General features: G+C 43.2%; 1 long non-coding RNA gene across 1 annotated transcript in view; it reads right to left on the reverse strand.

The window, feature by feature from the left end:
• The window catches only part of LOC125452960 (uncharacterized), an 83842-nt gene extending 74306 nt beyond the window's left edge, over window positions 1-9536 (reverse strand). The window contains exons 1-2 of the long non-coding RNA XR_007247641.2: window positions 9392-9536; window positions 6982-7091 (exon numbers count right to left, since the gene is read on the reverse strand). This is a non-coding gene — a long non-coding RNA (uncharacterized LOC125452960). The remainder of the gene's footprint in view (window positions 1-6981; window positions 7092-9391) is intronic.
• Between the last annotated feature and the right edge of the window lie 238 nt (window positions 9537-9774).

Genomic DNA, 9774 nt, shown 5'->3' on the forward strand with positions numbered 1-9774 from the left:
GAGAGGGAGATGGGGTGAGGGGTCTGGAATAAATAGGGAGAGAGGGAGAGGCAGACCGAAGATGGAGAGAAAAGAAGATAGGCAGAGAGGAGAGTATAGGTGGGAGGTAGGGAGGGGATAGGTCAGTCCAGGGAAGACGGACAGGTCAAGGAGGTGGGATGAGGTTAGTAGGTAGGAGATGGAGGTGCAGCTTGGGGTGGGAGGAAGGGATGGGTGAGAAGAAGAACAGGTTAGGGAGGCAGAGACAGGCTGGACTGGTTTTGGGATGCAGTGGGAGGAGGGGAAGAGCTGGGATGGTTGTGTGGTGCAGTGGGGGGAGGGGACGAACTGGGCTGGTTTTGAGATGCAGTGGGGGAAGGGGAGATTTTGAAGCTGGTGAAGTCCACATTGATACCATTGGGCTGCAGGGTTCCCAAGCGGAATATGAGTTGCTGTTCCTGCAACCTTTGGGTGGCATCATTGTGGCACTGCAGGAGGCCCATAATGGACATGTCATCTAAAGAATGGGAGGGGGACCACCCAAGACATTTTTCCATCCCCATCCTTGTCTGCTTTCCGGAGAGACCACTCTCTCCGTGACTCCCTTGTTCGTTCCACACTGCCCTCCAACCCCACCACACCCGGCACTTTCCCCTGCAACCGCCGGAAATGCTACACTTGCCCCCACACTTCCTCCCTCACCCCTATCCCAGGCCCCAAGATGACTTTCCATATTAAGCAGAGGTTCACCTGCATATCTGCCAATGTGGTTTTCTGTATCCATTGTACCCAGTGTGGCTTCCTCTACATTGGGGAAACCAAGCGGAGGCTTGGGGACCGCTTTGCAGAACACCTCCGCTCAGTTCGCAATAAACAACTGCACCTCCCAGTCGCAAACCATTTCCACTCCCCCTCCCATTCTCTAGATGACATGTCCATCATGGGCCTCCTGCAGTGCCACAATGATGCCACCCGAAGGTTGCAGGAACAGCAACTCATATTCCGCTTGGGAACCCTGCAGCCCAATGGTATCAATGTGGACTTCACCAGCTTCAAAATATCCCTTTCCCCCACCGCATCCCAAAACCAGCCCAGTTTGTCCCCTCCACGCACTGCACCACACAACCAGCCCAGCTCTTCCCCTCCACCCACTGCATCCCAAAACCAGTCCAGCCTGTCTCTGCCTTCCTAACTGTTCTTCCTCTCACCCATCCCTTCCTCCCACTCCAAACCGCACCTCCATCTCCTACCTACTAACCTCATCCCACCTCCTTGACCTGTCTGTCTTCCCTGGACTGACCTATCCCCTCCCTACCTCCCCACCCATACTCTCCTCTCCACCTATCTTCTTTTCTCTTCATCTTCGGTCCGCCTCCCCCTCTCTCCCTATTTATTCCAGAACCCTCACCCCATCCCCCTCTCTGATGAAGGGTCTAGGCCCAAAATGTCAGCTTTTGTGCCCCTGAGATGCTGCTTGGCCTGCTGTGTTCATCCAGCCTCACATTTTATTATCTTGGGTGATTGAACACATTGTCTTGGGTGGGATGATATAGTCATCAAAGGTGGGTAGGATTATTGGATGTTTGGAGCATGGTAAAAGGGTCTGCTCAGAGAGCTACTCATCTTGGCAAGATGGTCAACTCAGGGGAGTAATCTGCCAGATGAAGAGATGGTCAAATTGTTTGGTGAGATTTGGATTATGTCAGATCAGGTTGGGCAAGTTGTTGGATGGTAATCAGATCAGATAGCAGTCAAAGAACACAGAACAATATAGCATGGTACAGGCCCTTCAGCCCACGATGTTGTGCCAAACCTTTACCCTAATTCTATGGTCTATCTAACCTGCATGGTCTACCTTATACTATCATCCAAATGCCTACCTAACAGCCACTTAAATGCCCCTAATGAGGCCAGTTCCACTACTTCTCCAGCAATTCATTCTACCCCTACCACACTCTGACTAAAGAACCTACTTCTGACATCTCCCCAACATCTACCTCCACTCACTTTAAAACTATGCCCCCTTGTAATAGCTACCTCCACCCGAGGAAAAAGTCTCTGGCTGTCCACTCTATCTATACCACTGATCATTTTGTACACCTCTATCAAGTCAACTCTCATCCTTCGTCGTTCTAAAAAGAAAAACCCTAGCTCTCTCAACCTTTCCTCATAAGACCTTTCCTTCATTCCAGGCAACACCCTGGTAAATCTCCTTTTCCAATGCTTCCACATCTTTCCTGTAATGAGGCGATGAGTACTGGACACAATACTCCAGATGTGGCCAAACCAGATTTTTATTTAGCTGGAGCATAACTTCACAGCTCTGGAACTCAATCCCTCTATTAATGAAAGCTAACACACCTTCTGAACAACTTTATCCACCTGGGTGGCAGCTTTCAGGGAACAGTGAACATGAACCCTAAGATCCCTCTGCTCCTCCACACTGCCAAGAATCTTTCCTTTAACCCTGTATTCTGCTTTCAAGTTTGTCCTTCCAAAATGAATCACCTCACACTTTTCAGGGTTAAACTCCATTTTCCACTTCTCAGCCCAGCTCTGCATCCTATCAATGTTCCTTGTAACCTAGAACAGCCCTCTGAACTGTCAACTTACTAATCCACCTTTCCACTCCTTCATCCAAATCATTTACAAAAATCACAAACAGAAGAAGACCCAGAACAGATCCTTGTGGTACAGCACTCGTAACAGAGCACCGTGTTGAATATTTTCTGTCCACTACTACCCTTTGTCTTCTCAGGGTCAGCCAATTCTGAATCCAATCTGCCACATTTCCCCCCTATCCCATGCCACCTTCCCTTCTGCATGAGCCGACCATGGGGAATCTTATCAAAGACCTTACTTAAATCCATGTATACCATATCCACTGCTCTACCTTCATCCATGTGTTTGGTCACCTCTTCAAAAATTCACTAAGTTTTGTGAGGCATGACCTACCCTTCACAAATCCATGCTGACTATCACGAATCAAATATGCCTATCCTAGTGATCATTAATCCTATCTCTCTGAGCCCTTTCCAATAATTTGCCCACCACTGAAGTGAGACTAACTGGTCTGTAATTTCCAGGGTTATCCCTATTCCCTTTTTGAACAAGGGAATGACATTTGCCTCTTTCCAATCTCCTGGCACTATACCCATGGACAGTGAGGATGAAAAGATCATTGCCAAAGGCCCTGTGATCTCTTCTCTTGCTGCCCACAGGATACTTGGATAAATCCCATCAGGCCCCGAAGACTATCTATCTTCAAGTTCCTCGAAATTCCCAGTATATCTTCCTTATTAATATTGACCTCCTCTAGCCTAGCTGCCTGTTTCACACTGTCCTCCCCTACAAATAGATCCCTCTCAGTAGTGAATACAGAAGAAAAGTATTCATTGAGGACCTCTCCTACCTCTTTGGGCTCAGTGAACAAATTCTCTTTACAACCCTTGATCGGCCCTATCCTTTCTCTGATCATATTCCTCATGTACACGTAAAAAACTTTGGGGTTTTGCTTGATCCTATGCCCCTTTATAGCTCTGCTAAGCCCTTTCTTCAACTCCTTGCTGGCTAACTTGTATCTCTCTAGAGCCTTGTCTGATCCTTGTTTCCAAAACCTTACCCAAGTATCCTTCTTCGTCTTAACCAGTCATTCGGTCTTTCTTGAGAACCAAGGCTCCCTCACTCAACCACATCTTCAGTATGCATTCCTTAAACACTGTCCACATTTCTTTAGTGCTCTTCCTTGATAGCATTTGTTCCCATTTTATGTTATCCAGTTCTTGCCTAACAGAATTATAATTACCCTTGCCCCAATTATAAACCTTACCCTGCTGTATGTACCTATCCTTTTCCATGACCATTGTAAACGTAACAGAGTTATGATCGCTACTGCCAAAATGCTCTCCTACCAACAAGTCTAACATTTGGCCTGGTTTATTGACAAGCACCAAATCCAAAGTGGCCTCTCCTTTTGTTGGTCTATCTACATACTGTATCAGGAATCCTTCCTGAATTCACTGGACAAAATCTGCTCCATCTAAACTATTACAACTAAAAAGTTTCAAATTAATATTTGGAATGTTGAAGTTACCCATAGCTACAACCCTGTGACTTCTGCAACTTTCCAGTATCTGCCTCCCAATCTGCTCCTCCATTTCTCTCCAACTATTAGGGGGTCTGTAAAACAACCCCAACAAAATGACTGCTCCTTTCTTGTTCTGGACCTCAACCCAAACTGACTCTGTCGACATATCATTCTCGTACTGCCTTTCAGTAGCCCTGGCTACCACTCCCCATCATAGGAGGGATTGTCAGTGTGAGTGATTATGGGTTCAGGTCTGTACGTACCCAAGTGTTTGGCTAGGTTTTAAACTGCCTAAATTTTCCCAGGTAACTATTTCAATAAATACCACAGGTCTATCAGCAATCTCCAATTCTTGTTCAGTCATATCTGAAAAAGCGATAATTGCTGGTTTAGCCAGTGACAGCCACACCCCATGCATGAATATAATTTAAAATTTGCTCAGCATACCACGGAGCAGAAAAATGCCCAGGGGAAGTTAAAATTTCTCAGAGGTGGATGCACCAAGGATTCTGTTGGATTCTGACATACACCTTGAATCACATTAACAGCCCCTGATGATCGGAAGACTGGCCAGTGTTCCTAATAATTTAAAGTTGATGAAATGTTTTTCTTTTCACTTGTTTGCAGTTTGTGAACATCATACTAGAAAAATAAACACAGTAGCCTGTAATCTCCATTAACAAGCTCATTTTTAATTCGTTATTCTCTTTAGTGAAATCTTCTTCCCACTGGTTGGTTGCATCAAGCATGGTTGCTAAGGAACAAGGGATGATAAAAAAGATAGCTTGTGTCTATTTATGCAAGTTACATTACAACATGTTTTGGCAAGAAGTAGATTAAAAACCAATTTCCCGTTTGGGGAAATCAATAAGTTTATCAACTAAAACAGTATAATTTGGTTTGGGAGAAATTCCAAGGCTCAGAGGACTGTTGAAATTCAGATGTTTTGGGTGGTTCAGCAAACAATTGCACATTTTCATGGAAAAGCTTTGATACAGGAAAATTGAGGGACAGCAGAGCAGTTGGATTAATTTCAAATAACTCCAACAGGTAGCCAGTACAGATACTGTCCTTTGTTCAGTCAATGTCTGTAACTATAGAACATAGAATATAGAACAGCGCAGCACAGTACAAGCCCTTCAGCCCACAATGTTGTGCCAACCTATTATCCTACGAAGATCAAACTACCCTGCATATCTCACTTTATGCTACCATCCAAGTGCTTATCCAAGATTTGCTTAAATGTCTCTAATGTATCTGACCATGATTTATTTCTCAGTGACAAAAAGAAACTTGGCAGCGTGGAGGAACAGAGGGATCTTGGTGTGCAGATACATAGATCCCTTAAAATGGCCACCCAAGTGGACAGGGTTGTTAAGAAAGCATATGGTGTTTTGGCTTTCATTAACAGGGGGATTGAGTTTAAGAGTCGTGAGATCTTGTTGCAGCTCTATAAAACTTTGGTTAGACCGCACTTGGAATACTGCGTCCAGTTCTGGGCGCCCTATTATAGGAAAGATGTGGATGCTTTGGAGAGGGTTCAGAGGAGGTTTACCAGGATGCTGCCTGGACTGGAGGGCTTATCTTATGAAGAGAGGTTGACTGAGCTCGGTCTCTTTTCATTGGAGAAAAGGAGGAGGAGAGGGGACCTAATTGAGGTATACAAGATAATGAGAGGCATAGATAGAGTCGATAGCCAGAGACTATTTCCCAGGGCAGAAATGGCTAGCACGAGGGGTCATAGTTTTAAGCTGGTTGGTGGAAAGTATAGAGGGGATGTCAGAGGCAGGTTCTTTACGCAGAGAGTTGTGAGAGCATGGAATGCGTTGCCAGCAGCAGTTGTGGAAGCAAGGTCATTGGGGTCATTTAAGAGACTGCTGGACATGCATATGGTCACAGAAATTTGAGGGTGCATCCATGAGGATCAATGGTCGGCACAACATTGTGGGCTGAAGGGCCTGTTCTGTGCTGTACTGTTCTATGTTCTATGTTCTATGTTCTATGTTCTATGTTCTACTTTCCTGATATAAACTTAATAATGCTCCATTAGAATGCCATTTCTCCTCCTCCCTAAAACCTGGGAGATCACAACAGAGTATTATTATCGTTAACAAACCAACGTCCTGAATTTCATCCTTGGATCACAAGTGGAGCGGAGGTCGAATTTAACTTTTAAAAATGCCCACCTGATCTCTGCATTTTGTTTCCATTGGTGGGTTAGTGGGGGAAGAGTGGTGTATGTAGACTGCGTGGAAATTTGGGCTCCGGTCCCCCAGGAAGAGCTGAGGAGATGGCATGTTGCCGAGGCGAACTGAATAAATACTGCTTCAGGCTCAAGCACCATCTCCAACAATTAAAATAATTAAAAATAAAATATTATTCCAGCCTTCATCCCTCATTACACCTTCCCCTTCACTGATTCTCACTCCCACACATTTTCCATCTCCCATTCATGCCAATCCTTGTCACTTCATGTCCTCCACCCTTGCACCATAGTCCTTCATACCCTCTTGCCACACATTGCTCCTCTACCAATCTCATGTGCACCCCTCCAGACCAACTTATCCTGCTTCATATATACCTCATGGCCCCAATATATCATGTGCCACATTCTTCTCTTCTACCATACCACCATGCCAACTTACTGCTGACTTCCACCTACCCTATCACTTACCTGGACAACTCACTGACTATGCACAAGAACTCATATCCAGAGGAAAGGGAAAGGAAAAACACCATTGGTGGTGTTGGGTGGAAAGGGAGAGATTGCAGGGTCGTTTCCTCGTTCCTGTTTCCCTTGCCCTACTCCCAGGAGGCCACTCAAAGCTTTTTATCAGTAACTTGATGTCTGTTTGGTCATTTCTGCAGTGAGGTCCCCCCGTAACTGGGTCTGTGTCTGAAGTTTGGTAACTCACCTCACTGGACCGATCAGTTGTCAGGTTCTGACTGTATCTAGTGAATGCAAAAACTCTGCAAGGTATAGTCCTTTGCTGTCCTCTTGTAAGCAGTCAGCAGAGGTTCCACCCTTTAAAGAAAAATGGAAACCTCCTAAAATAGCAGTATTATGGCATAATACATTTCTACCATTTTCTTTGAGGAAATAGGGAAGCTCCTGGGGACTTTTAGCAGGTACATGTTTTGAATCTCTACAATCCTTTCATTTACTGAACCAGCAATAAACAGCTGGCAAGCTTGATTATTAATAACTGACCTTGTCCATAAATGAGAACTACAGATCAGACTGAAATCATTTTTCCAAAAATATCAGCAACATGCAGTCTGTGAAGACAAATGTGTCTTGCTAACTAATACCAGTCATTGTGAGAAATTGTTGCTGATTCCTGATAAGGTTGACTTTGAAAGATTAATGAAAAACTTTTCAGGTTTATTCAATAACATTCCACATTGACAAATGTTTATGGCATCATCTCTGCCTTTTCATAAACTCCATACTTGAAATTTATACCCAAGCAATTGTTATTTCTATGACTCTGTTTTACCACTCTTCATCAAATCACACAGTACACATTAAAACAAGGAGTGTTACCAAAGTAGAAATATTTGGGGACAAATAAATCAGAGTAAAGCTCAATCAATTTAGCCATTTGAACCCTGAGTGGTGCTATTTCCTGAAACCATACTCCTGCTTAAATTTTCTCCTGTGTCTACTGTATAAATCCCCTGTGCTGTTTTCGATCACACACCCAGCATGTGTATTGATGCAAAGGCAAAATTCTGGTACCTGTGCTGATGCTGAATGTCAAATTGGAGACATTGATGGGTGACTTGCTTAAGGGACTGAAACACATGATTTGAACCAAAGTACCAGTGAATCAGGAGATTTAAATTGCAGGGATTTTAGCTTTTACTTCACTGCATGGAACAATAAACCCTGCACATGATAGTTAGGAAAGGATATCAAAAGTTAAAGTCAAGGCAGCAATTAAACTAAAGTGTGCTAACATTACAATTGGCCCTAGCAGTTTACAGCATCATCTAAGCTGCCACTACCTACCAATTGAATGTATCCTTGAAATTAAAAATCCAAGCACTCAGAATTTATGGAATTCTCTTTTCTGACAGGGGTCTTCCCCTCCATGTGTTTTTCAGCTTTTATTGACGATTTATGCTCATACATAAAATTACACTGGCATAGTCAATCTCAGGAAAGCACACAACTTATTCAAACATAGAATTTCAACTTAACAATTTCAATCTGATTACAGATGTTTCTATCCACCTGTTCTGGCACATTGTGACGCACGTCTGGAGAGATGGGAACTTGAAGGTTCAGCGGTGAGGACACTACCACTACACCACAAGAACTCCTCAATGGAAATGCATTGAACCCATTTCTGACCTAGGTATCTACTGTCACCCTGATCGTCTCACCAAGCAAAAGTTCACTGAGTGGAGTATATTTAATCCTGTGAAATTTGAAAGGACTGCCACGCACTTTTAGAAGTAGATCAGTTTAATGTAAATTGTACCGTCGGTGTCAACTACTTTCTGCCTTTTTCTTTAATATCAAGTTGTTAAACGATTGATCAGATAGCCTGTGCTTTGAAATATATATTTGAAATCCTGATGCCAGCAGAATTCCAATTCTGGGTCATGTTTTTTTAATTCTTTTTGCAAAGCAGATTTTTTTTATGAAATGTTTTTCACAATGTTTCAATGTGGGATACATCACAGGTTTGCAACTGCTTTAGATTCCGAGCACACAACATCATTTTGTACAATGCTGCATTCATAGAAACCAGCTTGAGAAAAACAAATGGTAATAGACAGTTGCAATCATTTTGAACAAGAAAGAAAAAAATCATTGGGCAGCTATTTGTTTATACCGTGTGCATCATTTCAATATTTCAGGCAATGCTTGATTTTGTGCGAATGTAGAGAGCTGAAGATTGGGCTTAGAACATTTCTTTTGGCCTTATTTATACCGCCTGGAGATTGCAAATTAAATTCGCTTGAGGAAGCAGTTAGTTCTTGATGCTGTCGTCACCTGTATTAAGCCGTTTAAAAAAAGAACAGGGAGATGAAAAGCTTTTTGAATGGGTTATGAGCAGTTGGTTTAATTAGCTTTTGAAATCGCCTCTTTCATTTTGTCTTCAACTTACTGTTCAGAAGCTAACTGGTGATGTGCAGTGATGGCGTGTGCCTTGAATTCACATCCTGCAGTATAATGTGTTTGCTACGGTCATAGAATCAGGTGATCAGGTCCTGTGGATGAACACCTTTTTTGTGGAAATGAGACGGGGTAACTTGCACATTCATTACAGAACACAGTACAACTCAATATTCTTACTTATTGATGCAAACCTGCAGTGTGACAGCAAACATCGACTTAATGAACTTTTCTTCTTTTTGTTCTCAGATTTTCTCTGCATTTTCGCCTTTTCCTCTCTCACTCAACTTCGCGGATATTCGCGTAACAGGATCTCATGAAATGAGAAATTAAATAATCTCAACCTCTATGTTTCTATCATTCCTTCCAGCAGATGTCACTAGATAACAATTAGGAATGAGGGTGACAATGACCTTTTTGTTCTTATTTCTAAATTCTGCGTCGATGAGACTCTCCTTAGCTCTCAGATCATCACGGCATTTGCGAAAATATCATTGCACAAGTAAGTGCAAAGATGCAAGTCTAAAAGTTATGAAAATCCTCCAGTTGCTATAAATACGTAAAATGGTGGACTTTC

Source organism: Stegostoma tigrinum, chromosome 4 (genome assembly GCF_030684315.1).
Source record: "Stegostoma tigrinum isolate sSteTig4 chromosome 4, sSteTig4.hap1, whole genome shotgun sequence".
Lineage (NCBI taxonomy): Eukaryota > Metazoa > Chordata > Chondrichthyes > Orectolobiformes > Stegostomatidae > Stegostoma > Stegostoma tigrinum.